Genomic DNA, 23814 nt, shown 5'->3' with positions numbered 1-23814 from the left:
CCTAAGCGTGACCAATTGGTTTCAAGACAATGGATAGGATATTAGGGGCAGAGTGTTTGAGGAATGGAGAGTAATATTAGGGAAGGGAGGTTGATTGTGTTATAAAGTCTCAGGGAATATGTGGGAGGTGGACATAAGAAGGGTTACTGAAATGGGTGATAAAATAGTGGCGGGTTAAGGGCACAAGTTCATGGAAAATAGGAATCGTTAACATTTTATTAATGTGCAAGTGGGTAGAGAGCACGTGGAGTAGCTAAAGTGACATGACATGACATTCCGGAGTTAAGTCTTAAAAATGCATTCAAGTACCCTAACTATTAGGCCTCGCTCGCAACACCCTCAGTGCGTTCTGGCTCGATTGTGGCCGGCTCCGTTTGTTGTGGAGCGGCACGGGGCGATCGGCCGCACGGGAACGCAAGGCACATCAATGCCTGCGGTCCGGTCAGAAAAAATGTTGCAAGAACTATTTTTTCTGACCTGACCGGACTCACTCCCATGATCAGAATACCAGTGAAACGTCTTGAAAAAATACAGCAAGTCCAGTTGCCTTGATTTATTTTTACAGATATAGCATGACCTGGATGAATTAGAACCTTCACAGACATTTTATTCATGGTGCCGTTGCCACCGTTCCAACATAGGTGAGAATGACATAAAGCTTCCTCCAGCAGCCTCCTAGGAACCCACTGTCATATATACCAGGAGGCTGCAGGAGGCTTCCCACAGCGCCAGATCATCATTCATCTGGCATGGCATCATCAGGGGCTGCAATAACCTGGAAAGAAATAGCCGGCTGCTGATGACAAAGTAAGCTTTGGGATGTGATGTGCAACAAAAGGTGATGCGGGGGAGAAATGGACAACACAGGATTCACTGGGCTTGTGAGTTCCTGGATAAAGCTCATTAAAGTGGCACATTGTGGGCTAATTTATTGGGAATGAGTGAAGTTCCTTTTTAAAGTGATATTAAACTCAAAAGGATTTTAAGCTATTTTAAATGTTGATGACATCACTTACAATGGATGCTGCTTCTTGATGTTTGTTTGATCTGGATTCATTATTGAAATAAAGATTGAGCGTTCAATACTACTTTAAGGCAAAGAGCAATATCCCATGGCAGCAGATCAGAATACATATTTTATAATTCTGTGAAAAGAGAACATCTAAGTGGTTACTTTGGATTATTGCCCTTGGCACTGTGTTATTTTAAAAAAGGTCACAAATGTGCTGCGGAGTTGAGCTGTACTATAGGGTGAACAATAAGGGCGTTCTATAAAACAAAAAAAGATAACAGACACAGCAGGAACTTTTCACAAAACATGTTAGCTGGGTGTCAGCCTGCCATGAACCACGGACGTCAGTATTCAGGCAGCCAAACTCCTTTCAGAAATATATCTCCTGTAAGAGAATTGCATTATATTCATAATATAAGAAGAAAATAATTGAATTCATAATTTAAAAATGTTGCTCCTGATCAGGCCTAAAACCTGCACAGCACCTCACAAAAGTGTTATACCTCACTAGCCAAACAAAAAGAAATATGTACATGGGCGTCTAAGCACCCGACAGCACACGGTCATGTCCAAAAGCTGTAATACCAACCAAACACTTGGCAATTTCAATCAGTTCTTGATTGCAAAAAACTATTGAAGGAGTGAGGGAAAACAACAGTTTTATTGGCTAAGATCTCCATGTGTTATACAGGCCCATTCATTGCTTGTGTTTTTGCATTTGCTGAAGTGCCCTTTTAATGCTTTTTACATTGATCCCTGTGGAAGATGCACTTGCTAGAATAACAAACTATAGTAAGAAGGATTATTTTAATCAGTTACGTTCCAGAGCTATTTTCACATTTCAGCTATGGCCTTATTACTTCTGACATAACTGTAATAACCTTATTATACATGACAAAGGAGTGACACTTATGGGTTTTTTTTGGGGGGCAGGCTATTTGGTGGTATTAGCTTCGAAGATATATTTAATTATTTTTATATTTTAAAGCAGAGCTCTAGGCACAGATTTTCTTAAACCTTACAGTGGGGCTACCTCTGCACTGCAAGGGTTAACTGCTCATTTTTTTCTAGATATATATATATATATATAAAAAAAAGTTATACTCACCTGATCCTCAGAGCCAGCCGGCTGTGACCGCGCTCCCTCCTGCCTCTCTCCTCCTCTACTGTAGCAATGGTAGGTCCCTCAGCTTCTTTATGTTCAATACACTGTATATAGAACGTGATGATTCAGGGGCCATAGACCGCTGCAGCAGGGGAATGAGGAAGGGACCGGCCTAAGAGCAAGCCGGCTCCTAGGATGGGGTATAACGTTTTATTTTGAAACTAGACAAAAATGAGCACTTAAAACTTGCAGTGCATGGGTAGCCCCACTGAAAGAGTTAACAAAATCTGTACCCGTAGTTCTGCTTTAACCGATAGCGGTTTTTCGGTTATTGCCTGTGAAGCCAGTATTCAAGCAAAAGAACACCGGCTTTACTTGCCAACTCTGCCTGGCTTCCTGACCAATCAGGAAGTCGGGCAGGGAGTCATGAGATGCCTCCGGCTTCCTGATTGGTCAGGAAGCCAGGCTGCCTAGCAACAAGTAAAGCTGGCTTCCTAATCAATCAGGAAGCCTGGCGGCACATCATGACCTGCCTCCCGACTTCCTGAATGGCAAGGAAGACGGCGTCACTTGTTGCTAGGTAGCGTGGCTTCCTGACCAATCAGGAAGCCGGGACACGAGTCATGATGTGCCGCCGGCTACCTGGTTAGGTACCCAGGTTGCTTACCAACAAGTGAAGCTGGCTTCCTTTGCTCCTAGGCAGCCTGGCTTCCTGACCATTTAGGAAGCCGGGAGGCGGGTCATTACGTGCCATCCAGCTTCCTGATTGGTTAGAAAGCCAGGCTGCCTAGCAACAAAGTGAAGCCGGCTTCCTAGCCGATCACAACCGACCACCCGGCTTTCTGATTAGAAAGGAAGCTGGCTCCATGCCCCTCGGCACTTGCGGTCAGAGGGAGATCTCCCTCTAACCGGAAGTTCCGGTATCAGTGGTAAGTATCGGAGCATGTACTTACGAGTACTCGCCCAAATACTCGGTATGTGCACCAATACTAGTATTGCTATCGGTGCATCCCTAAAAAAAAAATTACTTTTCTAATTTGACTAGTGATCATTTTAAAACAAGTATTACTTGAGGTATAAATTAAAGAAAATAGTAAAAATTGTTTTTTGGTAAAAGAGCTGAAAAGTTATTTACAAATGAAATTGAATTTTTGCATTCTTGCCCAAAAAAAAAAAAGAATGTGGACACAAAAAAACATTTTCGCAAAAACGGTATAAACATTTCTTAAAAAGAAACAAGTTAAAGAGAGTAGGGAGAAGAAGAAGTTACTTGGTGCTAGTTAGGGATAACAAGAAATTATAAAAAGGGAAAGATTTATTTTAATACAATAACTATTTTAGTTTCTATTTTAAAGCTGAACTCCAGAGACAAAAACTTTCATTTAAAAGAAGAACTCCAGGGATTTTTTTTCTTATTAACCCTTGCAGTGAGTCTACCCCCACACTGCAAGGGTTAACTGCTCATTTCTGCCTAGGTTAAAAAACAAAGTTATACTCACCTAAGGCTCTGAGCAGGCTTCTACATATAACGGTCACTGAAATGTCTCTCCCCCTCCTCTGCAGCAGTCTATGGTCCAGTAAATCATCACGTCTATATACACTGTGCATAGATGTGAGGGCGCAGAGAAACATTCCAAAGTGCCGTGGAGGAGGATAAAGGCTGGAGTGAGCACAGTGACAGCTGGCCAACTCGGAGCTTCAGGCAAGTATATCTTTTTTCACTTTAGCACCTAGACACAAACGAGCACTGAACCCTTGCAGTGCAGGGGTAGCCCCACTGCAAGGGTTAATAAGAAATTCCTAGAGTTCTTTAAATACATTCTTCAATAACCACAGAGGATATACATACACTTTGTGTGCAGCAACTGCCTTTGCAAACCCTGGTATTATCTTCTAACGAGAGCAGTCACATGATCACTGTGCTGCACATAACCGCTACAAGGAGCAGAGCTCTGGAAAGGACTCAGTAGGTTCTTCTACTACAAGCTGCTTGCAAAAGTCCCCAGGCGGGCAGTTACAAGACCAGCCATCCAGAACAAAGAGAGCAGCAGTGATTGGTCCTTACCTGTGTACAATCACCCTAGACACAAACATTTTGCGACCAAGGGCAATCATCAACAGGTAAATGGAACATGTCCAATTACATGCAAACAGTCGCAGACGCTGTCGACTGTAAACCTTGTACAGAGCTTGCCAGAGCTGCTTGCATGAGTCCCACCCAATCGGCCCCATTCCCAAGTAGAAATGGGGCCTTAGCTACAATGTATCAATGTTTGTTTACATTTTAACAAACACTGCACAGAAACACACGTTTCTTACAATCATTACAGAAAATGTTGCTAACAACAGCTATGCTAGGCATGTCAGGACTTTGGTGAATGGAGAGATTGTCTAGGGAGCTTGCAGGTTATAAGCACATACCATTGTAGACAAGATAACAATGACATACCAAGAGCTTTCACTGTCAAGAACTCATCAGCAATGGCCGCTCCCATATTTTCACCACTACAGAGAACTATGTTATGGAAAGGTCATGTTTTCCACAGCAGATTTATAATTTATTAGCCTCTTCTCGACCAATCAGCAAGCCAGGTGGCGAGTCATTACACGGTGCCGGGTTCCTAATTTGCCGTAAGCTAGCTCCACGCTCCCTCGTCACCAAGTGACGAGGGAGCATGAAGCCACCTTTCAGGCAAATCAGGAAGCTGGGAGCAAGTAATGACTCGGCGTCCGGGTTCCTGAGTGGCCGGCTTCCCGACCAATCAGGAAGCTAAGTGGCAAGTCATTACACGCTGCCCAGCTACCTGATTGGCCGGGAAGCCGGCTCCATGCTCCCTCGTCACAAAGCTGAGCATGGAGCCGGCTTCCCGGCCAACCAGGAAGCCGGGCAAAGTTTAATGACTCGCTGCCCGGCTTCCTGATACCGGAAGTTTGGGTATTGGGCAAGGCATCTAAACATTTGGACGAGTAGGAGTACTCACCCAAATACTCGGTATCTGCACCAATACCGATACTAGTATCGGTGCATCCCTAGTTTAAACCCTTTAATTACTAATATCTTTTTATGGGAATGGATTTAAAAAGTAGAATGTGCACATCTGGTTTCCATTCTCACATTTTGTTTTCAAGTAATGTTCTCTGCCAGTCTCTTCGCTAGGAAAGAAAGAAAGCTGTAGGCTTCATCTATATTCCTTAAAAAAAAAAAAGGAAGAAGGTAAAGTAGTGACAAAGCCCCTTGAAGAGAAAGGATGAACAAAGGGGCAAAAAGTGGTATGTGCTCTGGTATTTCCAGGCATGGAGGCGCATATAGCAGCACTGGTGATTAGTCCAGTGCTTTTACATGGGGCAGGGAGACAGTGTTCAGTACTGCTTAAAGTGACACTAAACTGAGAAGTTACCGTATTTTGCGCAAGACGCACCGGACCATAGGACGCAGGGAGGTCCGGTGCACCTTATGGAGCACTCGAAAGACCGTAGCTTCTGTCACAGAAGCTGCAGTTAGTGACCGCTGAGACAGGTGGCGCTGTGATTACAGCGCCACGGTCTCAGTGATCACACAAAGCAGACGAAGAACGTCCGTTCTTCGTCTGCTCTATGGTGATCTCGATCGTCGCTGCTCGGTTTTAATACGAGTGATCTCATTAGATCACTCGTATTAACCCTTTCGCTGCCAAGCCCTCCAGAACATTTTTAAAATTAGCTGGCCAAGCCATTTTTGCATTTTTTGCATTTTTTTCCTATAGATTTGATTTTCAACTGCCGGGTTGCTAGCGTTTGTAAAAGACCCTCCAAACCATATATTTTCTGAAAGCGCAGGCCCGGTAGAATAAAAAGATGGTGGTACTAAATTTGTAGGCCCTGCGATAATTGCGCAAATGTTACTCAAATTAATATTAAACCGATAAAAATACACAATTCAATTATTAAAACACACCAAAATCAGTATCCGTGCACAACAAAAACATAATTTTCTGACTAAATCTAAAAAGATAAAACTGTATTGAGTTAATAAATAACAAATATTAGCAAATTTGTAATTGCGCCTTTTTGTGAAAATGTAAAAAAATGAAGGTATGCAAAACTGTAAATCGACTTATGTAAAAAATTGTTTTGGTGTTTGTGTTGTGATAAAATGATACAGGTGTATATTTATGCTTCCCCCGACCCTCCCGCCGGTGATTTATTTTACGGATCCCCGCTGCCACAGACCCTACAAGCAGCGGGGATCCATGGAGTCTCTCATCCCTCCCTGAGGTGTCTCCAGGGAGGGATGAGAGACTCCAGATGCCGGTGGCCAGCAGCGGTGGTGCCGGCGGGGGAGGGGGGCGCCCGGTATTTTTGATAATAGCACTCATCAGCGGCTTGTGAGCCGCTGATGACAGCTATTAATTTAAAGGGGACAGTCTGCTGATCAGTTCTACTATAAGCTGATGGTCGCTAAAGCGACCATCAGCTTATAGTAGAACTGTAAATGCCAAGGACGTACGGCATACTGAGCTGGCCAGCTGGAAGCACTTTTGTAGCTCCGTATGCCGTACGTCCTTGGCAGCGAAAGGGTTAAACGAGCAGTGGCTCCTACTGTACATTAAGCTCTGCTCTAGCAGAGCTTAATGTACAAAGCACTACTCGCCCGACGCCCGAAACTGCATGTCTCGGGCGTAGGGATTCGCTCCATAAGACGCAGGCACATTTCCCCCCTCCTTTTGGGGGGAAAAAAGTGCATCTTATGGAGCGCAAAATACGGTAAATCTTAATAATACATTCAAGTACCTTAACTATTAACAATAATGGGGGGAATTTATCAAAACTGGAGCAGACAAAATGTGGAGCAGTTGCCCATGGTAACCAATCAGCTTCTCTCTTCAGTATGTTCAGTGAAGATTTGAAAATGAAAGAGAGAAGCTGATTGGTTGGCAACTGCTCCACATTTTGTCTGCTCCAGTTTTGATAAATTCCCCTCAATGTATCTTATTTGTGTATCACTCGGCTGTAGATCCTCAAATCATCTCTGAATTGGTGCCGACACTGTCCTTTCTGGAGGGTGGATACTTTTGTTCCCCATGGTCCCTGTGTGTGTTGTATAGCCGTCAGCACTCCAAGCTCACTGCTGTGTTCGACTACACTCTCAATACAAATTAGTAAACTAAATGTGAGATTGTAGATAAGCTTTAGCTACAGCACCGCTGAGCTTACACTGATCTTTCTTTCTTTGCCCCGGCAGGTAAAATGAGCAGAAGAGGAGTGAAAGAAAGAGTATGTGCTGATGGGGAAGGGCACATTAAAGCAAACCTTTGGCTTTACCCTCCATGAAGCAAACACACTATTTCCCAGCCTGCTGCCCACACCCTCCTCCCACAAACTAATGGCTTGGCATCGAAAGACAAAGCCTATCAAAAAGTCCCTTTCGCTCACCCAAACCTGTGATCATGTGACTTTCTGGTCCAGAGTCTTTTCTCTCTTTTTCTGTATACAGCAGATTGGGTCTTTGGGTGCTCTCACCACTGCCTGTGTGATGTGGACACTTGGTATTACCAGTCCAGCAGCTGGATCCTCTCAGTACACAGAAGAGGAGTCTGCAGCGATGCAGTCAGCAATAGGGACAGGCAGGGACATCCCGCCACATCTGTATTACTGGATTATCAGTGCCCCCACACCCGGTAATGATGCTGGCAAAGAACACGGACAGCAGACTCAGGCGACAAAAACAGGGCTTCATTTGGCCTCATTCACACGAGAAACGGCCGGCAAGTACAGGTCCGTGCTACGTGCACGGCCGTATCAGTAAGCTCCCGGGAAGGACAGGTGCTGCGTGTGATTAGTACGCAGCCCCCGTCCTTCTCTATGGGACTACGCGACCGTACGCCGCCCTGCGCTCACCCACCCTGCACGTCCGTATGGGTGTCCGTACTCGTACGCTGACAGGATGGATCCTGTCTGTGTCCGAGCGGGGACACCCGCACCCATACGAACTTGCACTTGGGTCAGCGTAGGGCGGCGCCGGGCGTACGGTCGCGTAGTCCCATAGAGAAAGGCAGGGGCTGCGTACTAATCACACGCAGCACCTGCCCTTCCCGGGAGCTGCCCAATACAGCCGTACATGCAGCACAGAGCTGTATGTGCCGGCCGTTTCTCGTGTGAATGAGCCCTTAAGGGATCTTTAAAAATACATCAGTGAGGAGGGGGCGGGGGGGTAAGTTTTGTCCGGAGATGAACTTTAACGGAAATCTAGAGCAATTAAAGAGAAACAAAACCCACTGATCTAACCAAGACAGTTACATTCAAGGCATGATTAGGGATGTCACAGACCAAATATGGCTACATGACCATATAGGGTCAATGATGTCACCAGCATCCCACCCCTTTATGTGCAGCTGTGGGGTGGGGAATGCCCCGGCCGCAGCTGATCGTGCACTGACACATAACTGCTGGGTTCAGACCAAACCTGAGCTCTCAGAGTTTCCAGTGTGATTATGGGTGCACTCAACCAAACTTTTAAATGGTCGGCATCATAACTGATCACATATGCAGCAACATGGCAACCACAAATCTAAACAGGCACTAAGTTGACACCTTCCTTGTAAAGGATAGGAAGGTTTAGTTCTACTTTAAGTAGACAATATACGTCAACTGTTTCACCTACCGGATGACCTGCCATTCAGTTCGGCAGGTTGCACAGCTTATCTACTGGTTCAGATTTGCAGATTCCCGTGTTACATCTCAATCTCCAGCGCAGAAGACGATGACACACTTGTGCTTCACTATCCAAGCAGGCAGGTAACAGAGGAAGATGAAAAGCAGCAGTGTGACAATCACAATGCTGGCTAAACAGCATCACAGCTACATAGGCCCATCTTATAAACAAACTGCAGGAGAAAGACAATACATTTATCACATTGTAGATACATTAACCCTGTGCATGATGCATTCTCTGGCAGGCTTTCAGGGTCATTTCTGTGCTGCTTAACACACACACACAACAAAACTAGAAATAGCCTTTTTTATTGAAGGCAAAAGAAAAAAAGCCTAAAACTGAATATGAAAGTTAAATGCATGAAAAATGCAGCTCATCATACATTAAAGCACACTGACAGGTACTATAACACACATCCATGCACATGTAAAAACTGGACTGAAAGTGCATTCAGTGTGAGCAGGCCCTATAACATACACAGGAAAGCCAAATCTATTCCTACACGTAATACAGCGCATATGTGACATACACATCCTCACCAGAGTCCCAGAGGGTGTTGGTTTGCCCTTACTGACAACCTGTCATCCTGCTCTCATGGAGTACAATGCAGTTTCTATACTGCTGTGAAAACAGAGCAAACACAGCGCTCACTTCCTCATCATCGCCCCTCCCCGTACTCCAGAAACGCGCATGCTCCGTGCCGGAGATCATGCAGACGGCCTCTTCTTGTTGATGTGTTGTCATGGCGATAGAAGGGGAGGGACTGGGCGGGAGAACAGACTGACCGGAAGCGAAGGAACGCTTGATTGACAGCATAGACAGGAAGCTGTGCGCGCAGTTCGATTTTGGGATGTTCACGGGGATAAAACGAGCGTCGAGAGGAATTATAGGGACACGGAAAAGATGTGAGGTTACGGGTTACTTGGCAGTATAGAGTGAGGGGCTGGGTTACGGATGGCAAGGCACGGGGAAACATGGATACATAGAATGAGGCACAGGGTTACGGATGGAGCCATAGGATGTTGGGGTATAAAAGACAATGAAGAGGAGATATGGGCATTGGGTGGCTGGAGGAGGTAGGGGAAAACACGGTAGTATAGAAGGAGGCATGAGGCACTGAGTTACACCTGAAGGCAAGGGAAACATGGGGGCTTAAAGCAGAACTCCGGGGAAGAAAATTCTTAACCCTTTAAGTGGGGCTACCCCCTGCACTGCAAGGGTTAAGTGCCCTTTTTTGTCTAGGGTCAAAAATAAAATTATAGTCACCTGAACCTTGGAGCCGGCTGACTGTAAAGTAGCCACCGATCCGAGCTCGCTCCTGTGTTGGACTACAATCTCACATTTATTTTACTAATTTGTATGAGATTGTAGTCTATCACAGGAGTGAGCTTGGAGCGGTGACTGCTTTACAACACACACAGGGACTATGGGGAACAAAAGTAGCCACCCTCCAGAAGGAAGGACAGTTTTGGCACCAATTCAGAGATGATTTGAGGATCTACAGCTGAGTGATACACAAATAAGATACATTATTGTTAATAGGGAACATGAATGTATTTTTAAGATTTAACTCCTGAGTTTAGTGTCACTTTAACCGCTTCAGGACGGGTGACCATATATAAACATCTGGCTCCTAAAGCAGTTATACCAAGAACACAGCCGCTGCGGCCATGTTCCTGGTATCATAAACAGCTAGCGATGGCCGATCAGATACAAGCGATCCAGCAGCTGTACAGCCACCCGAGTGCTTGAACTGTGCGGCAGAATGTGCCCATATGCACGTGAGTTCCGGCTACCCGGGGCTCCGCTGTCACATGTACAGGCCAGGGACCCGCATGGTGGTATCTCCCTTCATCGATTGGAGGGAGATCAGCAAGCTTCTAGCTTGTTACTGCAATAATCAATTTCAAAATGACCTTGTTTGTTTCTTAAAATGGTACATTGTACATTTTCTCAGTTTAAACATTTGATGTGTTCTATTTTGTATTGTGAATAAAATTTGGGTTTATGAGATTTGCAAATTGTATTTTGTTTTTATGTAGATTTTACACAACGTGCCAACTGTTCTGGAATTGGGGTTGTACATTTCACCAATGTAAAAGTAAATGTTTTATTGACTTATGTCTGAGAACCAGCATTGCTTGTTTTTGACACTAAGGCCTAGTCCACACCAGCCGCAGTGTGTACTGGCTCAACTGGGGCCAAACCTTGTCGATGGGGACAAGGGCCTCTTCCCCACAAGTCCTGGGGCGTTGGTTGTGGGGGTCTGCGGGCAGGGGGGCTTATTTTCATCGGCGTATCCCTTTAACAAAGGGATTCTGCCCCCCCCTTGTGAATTAGTAAGGGGTACCTGTACCCCTACTCATTCACGAAAGGGTTAAATAAAAACGTAAAGAAAAACACCACACTTTTGAAAAAGTCCTTTAGTTGAAAAAACTAACCATAAGAAAGGTTTTTGATAATTCCTCTAAAAAAAAAAAAAAATCGCTAAGTAATCAACGTCAATCACGGCGTCCAGTGTTGTCAACGATGATGCCGACTCGCCGGAATTTAAAAAAAGGCCGTCCGCACCCGCCGAACACACACCGCAAAATGACCTATATGACAGGTGCCTGCAAAAAGTAAACAAATGGGTGGAGCTAGCGGTGATATCATCGCTGGCTCTGCCTATTTGTTTTAATTTGGCCAGCACCTGTCATATGGGTTGGCCAAATCACAACAACTGGGCGAAGCCAGCCGTGATGTCACGGCTAGCTCTGCCCACTTGTCATTCAATGACAGCCCATCGTCCTCAGGTCATTTGAGGACACTGGGCTGCCACTGAATGACAACAACTGGGCAGAGCCAGCCGTGACATCATGGCTGGCTGCGCCCTGTTGTTTACATTTGCGGGGAGAACGGTCTGCTTTGGCAGACCGTTCTCCCTGCTTTGGCTGTGACTTCGGCTCAGCCGAGCCAACGCATATGCGTTCAGCTCAGCTGAGCCGTTCGGCTGCTGTATGGGCTATTGTGAATAGCCCGTACAGCAGCACTTTGGTTCTACTAAACTGAAAGAGCTCCGGCTGCCAAAGTGAGTCAAAGGATTAGCTGATGCTTTGGCTTAATCCTTCGGCTCCTTTGTGAGTAACCTTAGTTTAGCCCATAACCTGACTTCATTTCTATTTGAAGGATGCCTGCTATTCAGCTACGTGTTTCGTTTTCATCATGCGATGCACAAGTGACAGGTTTGCTTTGAGGTCTAACCATAAACTCCTAATACTAACCTTTCAATAATTCCAAGACTCCTAAAATTATTACCAAGTTTTAAAATGTTATTAATGATGTAGAAAACACTGCAGAAAAAAAAATATTGACCAAGCAGGGATCAAACCTACATCCTCACTATTAATCCTATATTGTTAGAGCTAACCAATCTACAAAGAAGGAAGGAATAATGATAGACTGGAGTGGTTTGAGGGAGCAGATGAATTTATCTGCTAGATGGGGAAAGCTGACATCACATGACTGGCAAACTTAGGCAAACCAGTATGCTTCGGGAGATTTTCTTCCTCGCTCTATGAAAGATCAAGCAGCTAAACACACAGTTGAAATATCTGGACCCGTCAAAGGATTTGTAATCCTGCCAAGCACAGCACAAATGGTTCCTCCAACCTCCACTGCAGAGACAAGAACACATTCCAACCTGTTGATTGGACAACTGAGGAGCAGCGGCACAGTAGTGAGTCATTGCTGTATTCACTATGTTCACCCCTACCGTCTGCATTTTCACTGAGCACATGTGCACTGCAATAGAACCTGAAGGGCTTCTAGTGCCGTTCCCCCATGCTAATCAGAGTGATGCTGTGCAGGGGAGCCCACAGCGGCAGACCACTACCCCCATATTGCCGAACGGCACCCCAGGACAGACAGCTGTTTTTTTCGTTCCACTTCAAGTATCCTGATGCCACAGTATATGGTCCTCAGGTACTGAATGATCTTGTATAGAGCCATGGATGATAACCACACTATTGTTACTGCACTTTGTTTATGAATCTGCTTTTATAGTATTTACTCTGATTTGAATTATGGCGGGAGTATGACATCATTATAACGTCACGAGGCCACAGCAGGCTCTGTGATTGGTTTGCTCACATGTTATGCTGTGTATATACTGTATATCTGTGTTTTTTCACTTGCAATTTTACTTGTTCTGCCTAATGAAGGGGATCCTACGTGACCCCGAAGCGTCGCATTAAGTATGTTTTGCACGTACATCAATAAATAGACGTATTCTATCTACCATTGGAGTGCCGGTGTCCATATTCGTTTGTATCACTGAGATGGTGGCCATCCCTCGACTACCGTTGCCCCCTTCTTATATTAAAGGAGAACTATGGGGTTAAGGCTTTTCCCCATAGTTCTCCTTAGGGTAACGGGAGGACACAAACTAGCGTCCTCCCGTCACCCTGGGCTCAGTATACCGCGAGCTGTAGCTTGCGGTAAACTGAGACACCGCAGTATACCGCGAGCTGCTGCTCGCGGTATACTGAGACGCCGCAGCTGAAGTGGATCCCGACAATTGTGCCGGGATCCGCCCAGCTGCGTGACTGACAGCTGACTTTGCCTATCTAGAGGCAGAGCCAGCTGTACCCGCCCCCTCCCCCGTCCGTTCCGCCAGTCAACGCTGGCGGAGCGGTGAGGGGGGAATCCAGCCCCTCCCCTGTCACGGCAGAGACCCGTGACAGGATTGAGAGGTGAGCGAACGCCGGTATGTGTTCGCTCACCTCCCGATCTACTGAGCCGACCTGTGACAGTCTCATTGTCACAGGTCAGCTAGAACTATGAGGTGAGTGAAAAGCACTCACCTCATAGTTCTCCTTTAATGGATGAGCGGTCAGGAGTGCAATGGGTACATGGACTGTAACTGATGCTGTGCAGGGGTCACATAAAGCTGAAACTAAGACAATTTCGGGTAGTTAACCACTTAATAAACACATAACTGCTTTCATTGTTTTTGTAACTATATGCAAATTAAATTGTAGAGTGGATGGGGTATTTAAACTTCTTTGAAAATGGAATTAGATATTTTGTATAACTTCTACACTACTAAATTCTACACAGTATAAGGTGTACAATGAGTAAAAATATCTCAGGCAAGGTTTAAAGGAACAGTCTGAATTATCACATTCAAATATCGATTGCCATTTTCTGCTGTAGGTTTGAAAATGACTTGCTGCTGTGGGGTGGTACAGATAGTACTACTTATAAATAAGGCAGTGCACTTCTGCAAAAAGAACAAAAGTTCTTTCTACCATCCTACTTTGTTTTGTATTTCTTCAGATCTCAGCTCATTTTTTCCCCCAAGAAAGGAGCAAAGACGTCAATCTACAGGTATCATTAAAGTGTATGTGACATTTAGAGCTAGATTTAATGCTATAGACATGGGGAGCGAAAACAAAGTCCTTTGCTTGGCTCTTTCAGAAATGAATGATTCGGTTCATTTTAATATTACATGTGTAGTGTTGCAATCTATATATGTATGTGAAGAACATGAAATGCATATTTATGGTTACTTTCACTAGAGAAAAAAAAAAACCTGCTGGGTGGAATGTAGAAGTTAAAGACGGACATCTTTCTAGTGCAAATCAGACTGCCTCTGATTTATCAAAAAGATTTGCAACAGTTTTGATCGTATTTGTGACCATGTAACCTCCATTCTTGAAGCCCTTCATGGAGAGCTGGGGCATCATTGTAACAAGCTAATTGAACATAACTGCATCTTGTGGGTTCTCCTATAACATTGTCACCAGTTTATGCATGATTTCGTAAAAGCTAAGTTCACCTTTTAAAAACTATTATCATGCAGCTAAGGTGCCCCAGTAATGTAAAAAACATTGTCTAGCTTTCACAAATATGGCTTAGCTTAGATGACATACATATAGGCCAATCTCTGCTTTCCCCAAGCCTATCCAGGAAATTCCCCAAATGACAATTCCCCCCCCCCCAATTCTGACATAAAGCCAGGACGCCATGACTGTTGAGCGTGTCCCTTGCATAATAGAAAAGATTTTGAGCTCAGCTGCTGCTTCAACAAGTGTAGGGAGAGGGCACTGAGCATGCACTGGTTTGTGGGCAGAGTGCTCATTCCTGTTATGCCGTGTGCACATGCAATGGTTTATGAGCAGGCTGTTTGTTCCTGTTATGCTGGGAAGTGTACAGTCGAGGTGCCCCCATTTCTATGCCAGGATGGGGTGGAACTGTCATTACTGAGATTTCTTGGACAGGTTTGGGGGAAACAGATTGACCTACACGTATGTTATATAAACTAAGCTTTTTTGTATAAGCTGGGCAAAGTTTTTACACTACAGGGGCCCCTTGACTGCATAGTCATTTTTAGTGAACTTAGCTTTTATCATAATAGTTTGTTCTCTGTCCCTATTCTGGTTTGATATGGGAATCAGTAAGATCCATGCATGGCCTGTACCCACCCCCTACCATTTATAGCCTTGGCATGCTGAAGAGCAGGAGAGGCTACGTATGTCTCTTATCATTTTGAATTCTAACCTTCCTGATCTACATGCTTGTTTCAGTCAGTTACCCGGATCATAATGAAGCTAGGGCTAGCCAAGCAACTCGCTACTTCTCTATATATATCTACATCTAGATATCTACAAACAAGGCTCACCTGCTATTGAAACTTCCAGAACTATTAGCTTCTACACTATTATGTGCAGTATCTCTTCATATACCTCTCCTATTGTCCAAATCATTCCAGAGCAGGTGTAACATTCTTGGTGATGACCGCACTCTCCATTAACTATGCCAACTGCTGCACTGTTCTCTGCAGACTCTTTGATATATCACCCCAGACTAACTTTCCTTATCTGAGACAAAGCCAAAGTTCAACTCTGCTGTCCTCTCTTTCAATTCTCTCCTATTGTCTTTCTGGTCCTCCATTCTGTGTAACCACCCTGTAATTCTTCTCATTGGTGTTTCATGTGTCTTCACCCTCCCCTTTCACTCCTGGGTTGCCTTCCATCCCTTTGTATAGCACTATTCAAACAAGCTGTAGGCATAAAAAGCAACTTCCTCTCACGTAGTTTTACACCTGCTGTGGCATTATTCAGTCAGTATGGTATTGATGCAAAGAGATTCTCCTCAGAATAGTGTACAAGTTAATATCGCTGAAGGTTTAACAAAAAAAAGGGTAAGCACTGTTTGTGAACTGCTAGTCTTTACAGTATCTTTGTATTTTCATTGAAGGGTATGAAAATGGGTGCAGCAATTGAGTGATCCCAAAAAACAGTAATGTGCTGCAGGACCTTTTTTCACTTGAATTTTATAGAACTTGGCACTAACTCTATGACTAATTTGCTTCCATAAATAGTTATACATTGTTTTGGGGTTTTTTTAAGACATACAAGACTTGCATATGGTACACTGTTTTAATAAATTCTCAGCTCATAGTTTTATTATGAGTTATGAAATGGGCAAAAAACTGGGAATACAAAATTTGGGGGGATATTTTCCACATAACAGTTTTTAAATAAGGCTACTGCATCCATGTACAACAATTGCAGAGACCCCAATATACTTTATTTTTATTACAGATGACATTTGTTTTAAGTAGGCACATTTTAGTTTTTGAAGTAGTGGGCTTTCTTTCATACTGTAGTCTGAATACAATATGAGGCTCAAGCATAAATGCAACAATTATTAAAGAGGGAATTGCTGAATTAGTATAGATTGAAACTGATGAAAAACATTTTTTTTTTTAAGTTTTAAGGAATGTAATCAATTAAAATATAACAGTATTGTGCTGATTACGTTATGAACCTATAGGTAAACAATAATCATTATAATTGATAAAATAAATTATTAAAATAAACAGAACAATTACATTCTCAACAAATGGACCTTAGCTTAAAGGAGAACTATGAGGTGAGTGAAAATCACTCATCCTCCTAGTTCGAGCCGACGTGTGACAATTAAACTGTCACACGTCGGCTTAATAGATCGGGAAGTGAGCGAACACATACCGGCGCTCCCTCACTTCTCGATCATCTCCTTGCAGAGAGCCGTGACTGTCAGTCACATCTCCCTGCAGGGTTTCCCCACCCCCCGCTCCGATCCTCCAGTGCTGACTGGAGGAACAGATGGGGGTACAGCTGGCTCTGCCTCTAGATAGGCAAAGCCAGCTGTCGTTCACGCAGCTGGGTGGATCTTGACAGCATTGTCGGGATCCGTCCCGGCTGCGGTGGTCTCAATATACCGCGAGCTGTAGCTCGCAATATACCACGCTTTGGGTCACAGGAGGACGCTAGTATATGTCCTCCCATGACCCTTAAGAGAACTATGGGGAAAAACACTTACCCCATAGTTCTCTTTTAAGTGTCCATTCTTACTAGTGCATTCTGGTAATGCATGGTAAAACGTGCATTACCAGAATGCATGGTAATTCACTAAGCTGTGCCATCCATTTTGCTATGTGCAGAGAAGGCATGATGAGACATAATAACATCTCCTGGCAGAGAATTCTGTTTGCAAACTAACTTGCAAACAAACTTTCAGTGATCACCATAATGGATTGTCATTGTGAGCGCATGATCAGGAACCACACCTAAGACTGTAATATTTTTCCTCATTTCCAATCCTATTTCAGCAGCCATGCGGTTGCTGCTCAACAGTTTTGTTTTTTTAATGTAGCCTGTTTTTTTTTGTAATAACAATTAAGACTAAATGCATGCTAAATGCTGCCTTGACACACTAACATCGTAAGTCTTCTCAGCTATGAAAAAAAATTAGGGCCAACCACTGTATGACGAGTAGATTGGAAAGCTGTCTGCTAGGGATGCTTTTCTTGTATGTAGCATAATACAGGAGGTGTAAATAGGATAAAAAATGTCCTCCAAAATCATTTCATCTTCACAGTGAATTCAGCACCTTCTTCACCTTACAAATTCATGTTTCTGTACCTTTAACTTACCAGAATATGTTAATTGGAACTAAATTGAACCATGCACAAAATGTGCACACTTTCTGTTTCTGATAACCCTGCTGTTTCTTATGGCTGATTAATGAAGACTTATGTATGGCTGTCATGATTCACTCATTGCTCAGGACATGTTACTTTGAGTGCTGAACAAGATTCAGTTTTTATGTTGCTGCATTCAATATCTCAATTATGCATCCAAGGAATTAATGCACAATTAGCATGGATCCCTGCATATACGGAAGGAGATTGTTATGCAAATTTGAAAACAGTGTGGCATAATAAAGAGTACACATTTGAATAATTTAAACACTAAAATAGCACACCTGTAACAGTCTGTTAGTACTTTTCTAAAGAAATGCACATCTGTGTGTTTTTGTACTGTTTTACTATAGTTCATCGGGAAGCAAATTAATCCACTAGGTTTGCTATGGCTATAGTTACGCCACTGGGTGTTTCATAAGTGGGGCACTAAAAGTGGGCTAATCTACCCACCAGTTCCCCAGAATGTGGTGCAGGAATTGGGAGCTTTAAATATGATTGGAACGCTACTCCTCTTGCAGTTTCTAAGCCACAGTGCAGTTTCTAAGCCACAACTATATTTTTTTCAGTAGACAATCATAGTGCAACTGGACTCTAATGCTGGCTACACACCTTACAACCCTCGCAAGACTTTTGTCTTGCGAGGGTTGTAAGGTAATTTAAAAAAACGTACGATCTGCCCATCTTGAACAGGTAGATCGTACTTGCGATAATCGCAAGCCCGCCCCGCTGAGGGGCAGGCTTCCGATGAACGCAATGCTGAACGGGCAGCCTGTGCGGCATTTATCTCACGATCATGCTACAAACCAGCCGAAAATCGTACGACTCTCGGCTGGTTTTCGAACATGCTCGAAAGACAAAAGTCGCACAGTAGAAATGGTCGCATGCCTTGCGATAATCGTATGATCGCGGGTTTTTCCGCGATTATCGTACGATTATCGCAAGGTGTGTAGGCATCTTAAGATTCAAGTAGTTTCCTACAATTTCCACCATAAATTGCATTTATCCACTCCCTTGAAAAGTGCTGTGCTGGTGTTTTCAAAGGTGAGTCTTTTTTTTTTGGCCTCCTTCTTGAAGAACCCACAAAAAATATATGGTTTGTTGTCAGAGGCATATCTACAAGTAATAACGCTCATGGAAAGCACTGAAACTGTGCCCCTTTCCAAAAACTGACACCCATATTTTAGATAAATTTAAATTTACCATAATATCAGCTCAAAAATACAAGTTAAACTCAAATCAGAATCCCCAAAGCTCCCTCTTACATTAGAGTGTTTACATCATCAGAGTTCCCCCTTGCATCGGTGTCCCTCCTTCCATCAGACACTGATGTAAGAGGGGTCACTGGGGACCCTGATGTAAGGGGGGACTCATTGTCCAGAGTTCCTCCTTTCATCAGAGTCACTAGAGTCCCCTCTTACATCACAGTCCCCAGAGTTGCTCCTTAAATCAGAGTTTCCAGAGTCCCCCCTTATATCATCGTCCATAGAGACCCACCTTTACATTAGAGTGCTAAGAACTTGAAAGTTCTATGTACTAGTTCTATGTGTCCTCAGTTGTTTACAAAAATTGAAATGATCAGCTGATCACTCCAGTAATTGCTCTGCACAGAGGATTGGTAAATATCACAGATATGTACTGATCCTCCGCTCGGTCACGCACAGAGATGCTGTCATCCTGAAACTGACAGGATGACAGCGTCTCTCCTCCCCACTCGCAGTGGCTCCTCTGCACACCGCTTGGCCATCTTGAGAAGCAGCTCCCTCCTCCGCCCCCTGCTGGCTGCAGCCATCCATTTCTGCTTGGATCCCCACTGCATCAGCTCATACAGACTGTGGAGAGCAGCAGGGATCCGAGGAGAAGCATGAAGTGGCTACAGGCGGAAGAAGATGACAGGTGCCGGCGGGGAAGGGGTCTGTAATTTTTGTTAATAGCTGTCATCGGCTGCTTCTCAGCCACCGATGACAGCTATTATTTTACAGGGGAGAGTAGGGAGATCCCTTCTGGTGTAAGTTCATGGTCGCTAAAGTGACCGTGAGCTTATAGTAGAAGGGTAGAAGTCACCAACGTATGGCATACTGACATGGCCAGCTGCAAGCGGTTGTGTTCCGCCGTATGCCATACGCCGGTGGGTTAAAGGTTTATTGATTGCATTTAGATCCACTTTAAGATATTTATACATTTTTTGGGACAGAATTGTTCTTTTATGTAGGCAATCACAACAACATGTGATAATTTGGGAAAACATTTGTAATAGAATAAAAAGAAACCACTCAAAATGCACAGTGTGCATATTTTACCTATGTTTAAATAAATTGTGGAAAGGAATGTAATATTCTGAACACCAGAATTTTAACGCACTGTTAAAGCACTTTATGGTTAATTGAGATTCCAGTTGTGCTTACATTTTGAGGCCTTGTTCACACCTAATCCAGTGCGTTACAGCACGGTTAGTGCCTGGAACGCACTGGAATGCATAATTAAGCCTCCCTGCATTTTGGGGTGGTGGTGCGATCAGGCTGCACACGGCCCTAAGACATCACACAAAAGAAACATTTTTTTTTAAAGCAGAGAAGGGATTTTTAATCTGCAGAGCATGCTGGAATGCATATAACATTTTTGGGAAATGTGCCTAAAGGTGAATTAACCCTTTAACTTTGCAAGAAAGCTAAATATTTTGTGGCCCTTGAGTTCCCTACTTAGATCGGCCACTGGTATTGTTATAATTAAAACCTCTGTATTGTTATGATTGAAACCCACTAAAGGGTTAAGATTTTTATTTTCTCCTGAAAACAGTGTATTTGATATGGAAAAGACCGGTGTTTGATATGTCAAGTAAAACATTTGTCAATCAAAAGTCTTTAAGCATAGGTCTATGTGACATTTACTCTTTTACAAACCAATATAGTCCCCAGCGGCATGCCTTTTTTCTTCTCATTTTAATAGTGGTAGAAGAACAAATCATACCGTAGGGCAAGTTGATAACTGCCAGTCACGATTCCTCCCTTGTTTACTATAATGAGGAGGGTAATAAATGCATCTGACCATTTCAGCTGGCATTTGCATAGATGAATGATTTGTCCAGTCGGTCTCTCTCCAGTGATTTGGACCCTTTTGTGAGCACAAAGAGCATTCAGCCTCGTAGGAATTTTCAGCAGCCAAGCGCTCATTAGCAAACATCCTTTAGTATGAATGATGCAAATAGCTGCCACTGAAATAATAAACTGGTACACAAAATATTCTATTTGATGGCTCTGAACATCAAATTGCCTGAATTGTTGACATTCAAATAAGCCGCAGAGCTTTATTGTTTTGGAACAATGAACCCTTGTAAAAAGGGTGGACATTGTTTTACCTCCAGTGGACCTTGGCCGACTATCAAATGTGTCTCTCAAACTGGCATCCAGCATTTTAAACAGTCATTGAGACGGTACCAGATGGAGACGTGGCAATACCTTATCAGTCCCAATGTCTAAAGCCTTTTCTGTTTTTAATTGAAATTTAATTTCCCTCAAACATTGTAAACGCATTGATCCAAACCAATTAGCTACAACTTTTATCACGTTCCACAAAATAATATTGTAACAAATGCCAATTTTACACTGTGCTGTGCAGCAGAGGGCTAAGTTGCTAATGCAATTTTAGCCTTCAGTTATTTAGTAAATTGGTTAGTAATGGCTTTAAAGTTTGTAAAAAAAAAAAGGTATACTGAATTCCAGTCCCGGTACAATTTGCCAAGATGTTTATATTAGGCTATTTTCAGTTGTCAAAAATGACAGCTGCTCAACCATTTTAAAACTTACACGAACGTGCCTAGTGGAGCGGATATTCACTATATAAACAAAGTGCTAAGTATGGGCTTTTTAAGTAGCATGTACCATAGGGCGTACTTGGGCAATACTCAGGTAAGTGTGCTCTCAGTCTAATTAAAGCTCAAATTAAATCTGCTTCTATTTTGCTTTTCCTTTACCCTGTCCCCACCCTATCAACATATTAATGAAATGTTTAAATAAAATTGTTCTCTTTTCATTAAAAACCTTATAATGTTGTCACTGAGTATCTGTGTTTCTCTATGCACCCTGCCTTCTTGCCCTGATGCAGAGTGGTCTCTCTCTTTGAAGAGTTATGAAAATTTTGAAATGTCTTGAGGAGTGAATGTCAGTCTGGTGTAGTGGGTGCTCTTAGACAGAGTGAATATGGATGCAGACTGCCCTAGGTCACGGTCACATGTGATGCTGTGCCCCCCAAATGAAAATAAAATCCAGTTAATGAAAGGGGCGGATCAGGGACAGTCAGACTTGGAAGGAAAGGGCTGGAGCCTCCTTTCTTCCCAAGGTGGTTCCAGCCTTTCACCTCAACAAGGACATTGTGCTTCCTCTCTTTGCCCAACCCCAGCACAAAAAGATTTCCCTTGATTGTTTGGATGTAGTTCACGCTGTGCATGTCTGCCTCACAGCCACAGCTTCCATTAAAAAGGTGATCTCCCACTTTGTCATTCCTGATGGTACAAGCAAAGAGGAAACAGCTTCTTGTAGCACAATTTCTAGGTGGCTTAGACAAATCATCACTCAAGCTTATGGTCCTAAGGATCGTATTCCACTCTTTCCTGTCAACGCACACTTTACTAGATGCAATGTTCTTCTTGGGCTTTCACCATCAGGCATCTGTTTCCCAGATTTGGAAGGTTGCCACCTGGTCTTCTGTTCATGCATTCTAACAGGTAAATGTTTAGGTCCCATCTGATACTAGCGTTAGTCAAAAGGTCCCTGAGGTAGCTCTTTGAAGAAGATTTTGGCCACTGGTTTATATAAAAGCACACTTCGCCTTGTCACCAAAGGGTCACTTTTAGCTACTAGGTCAGCTGTAAAAGAAGAACAAATATAGATTTACCTTTCCAGCAGCCTGGTTTTTATTGAAAAGCCACCGCATCTCCATTCCCCAATCACTGCAAGTATTTTACAGTTCCAGGCGTGTGCAATACTTGCTCCCCCATTCACTGTTGTGGTTCTAGCGACAGGCTAGGGGAGCACGTATCTAACACACCTGAAAGTGTCTGATACCAGCAGCAGCCAGAAATCTGCAACACTAGCAAGTATTTGATTTATATGATGGTTGAATCCTTGCGGTGGCTAGGGAGCAGAGATGTGACATTTCACTACATGGGCAAGTGGAAGGTAAGTATGTTTCCTCCCCATTTACAGACCATTTGGCTAAAAGTTACCCTGTGTTGACAGGGTCACTTTGAAGCGTATGTTCAGTCAAAACTTTTTTGGGTTTTGAAAAGAGTGGGAAAGGTTTTGACACTCCGTCAAGTTTTTATTGCTGTTGGTATCTCCATGGGGGAGAGTTATCCCTCTGTTTATACTAGTAATCATTTGCAGAAAAAATTCTAAATTTTAGAGTTGTCCCCAGAAAAAGAAGAAGAAATCTTCCAATGGGGGACACCAATTCCAGGGACAACTGGCTAACAGGGCATGTCCCCTCACTTTGGGAGATTTCCTCCAATTTCCTGTTATATTTCTGGCACAAGAAGTGAAGAGAAATTTTCCCAGTGATACACAGACAGCAACCAATAAACTGGCAGATATTTAACCCTTCTCTACTATATCCGATATTTTAAAAAAATTTGGGTTTGGCATACAATTAAGTTTAGCTGGGTAAATACGTAAAAAAATGTAAACATTGCAAATATAAAATATTTATATGCAGACAAATATTCACAAAGAAAATGAATTAAATAAATCTTTAAAAAAGACACAGCAGTGTTTCTCTCCTTGGCGGCCGGGAGCAGGAGTACATCAGGTACCCAACAGGTGTTTCAATGCAATGGAGACGGTTAACAATTTGATTTTAATCTGAAGATAAAATGTAAAAAGTTAACATCAGTCAGATGAAAAAAATAAATGCCTGCTCCGAAGAGTTTATCTTACCATTCCCAACATGTGATGTGGATTCCTATCATCCTGAAACTATACATATTTGGTCAACAGGAT

At 43.3% G+C, this 23814-nt stretch overlaps 1 protein-coding gene across 1 annotated transcript in view; it reads right to left on the bottom strand.

The window, feature by feature from the left end:
• The window catches only part of FBXL4 (F-box and leucine rich repeat protein 4), a 64839-nt gene extending 55376 nt beyond the window's left edge, over positions 1 to 9463 (bottom strand). The window contains exon 1 of the mRNA XM_018567568.1: positions 9348 to 9463. The gene's annotated coding sequence lies outside the window, so the exon portion shown is untranslated. The remainder of the gene's footprint in view (positions 1 to 9347) is intronic.
• Positions 9464 to 23814: the final 14351 nt, after the last annotated feature.

Source organism: Nanorana parkeri, unplaced genomic scaffold (genome assembly GCF_000935625.1).
Source record: "Nanorana parkeri isolate BGI_ZX_2015 unplaced genomic scaffold, ASM93562v1 scaffold1065, whole genome shotgun sequence".
NCBI lineage: Eukaryota > Metazoa > Chordata > Amphibia > Anura > Dicroglossidae > Nanorana > Nanorana parkeri.
The sequence above is the reverse complement of the archived record's forward strand: the minus strand, read 5'-3'. Positions and strand labels throughout refer to the sequence as shown.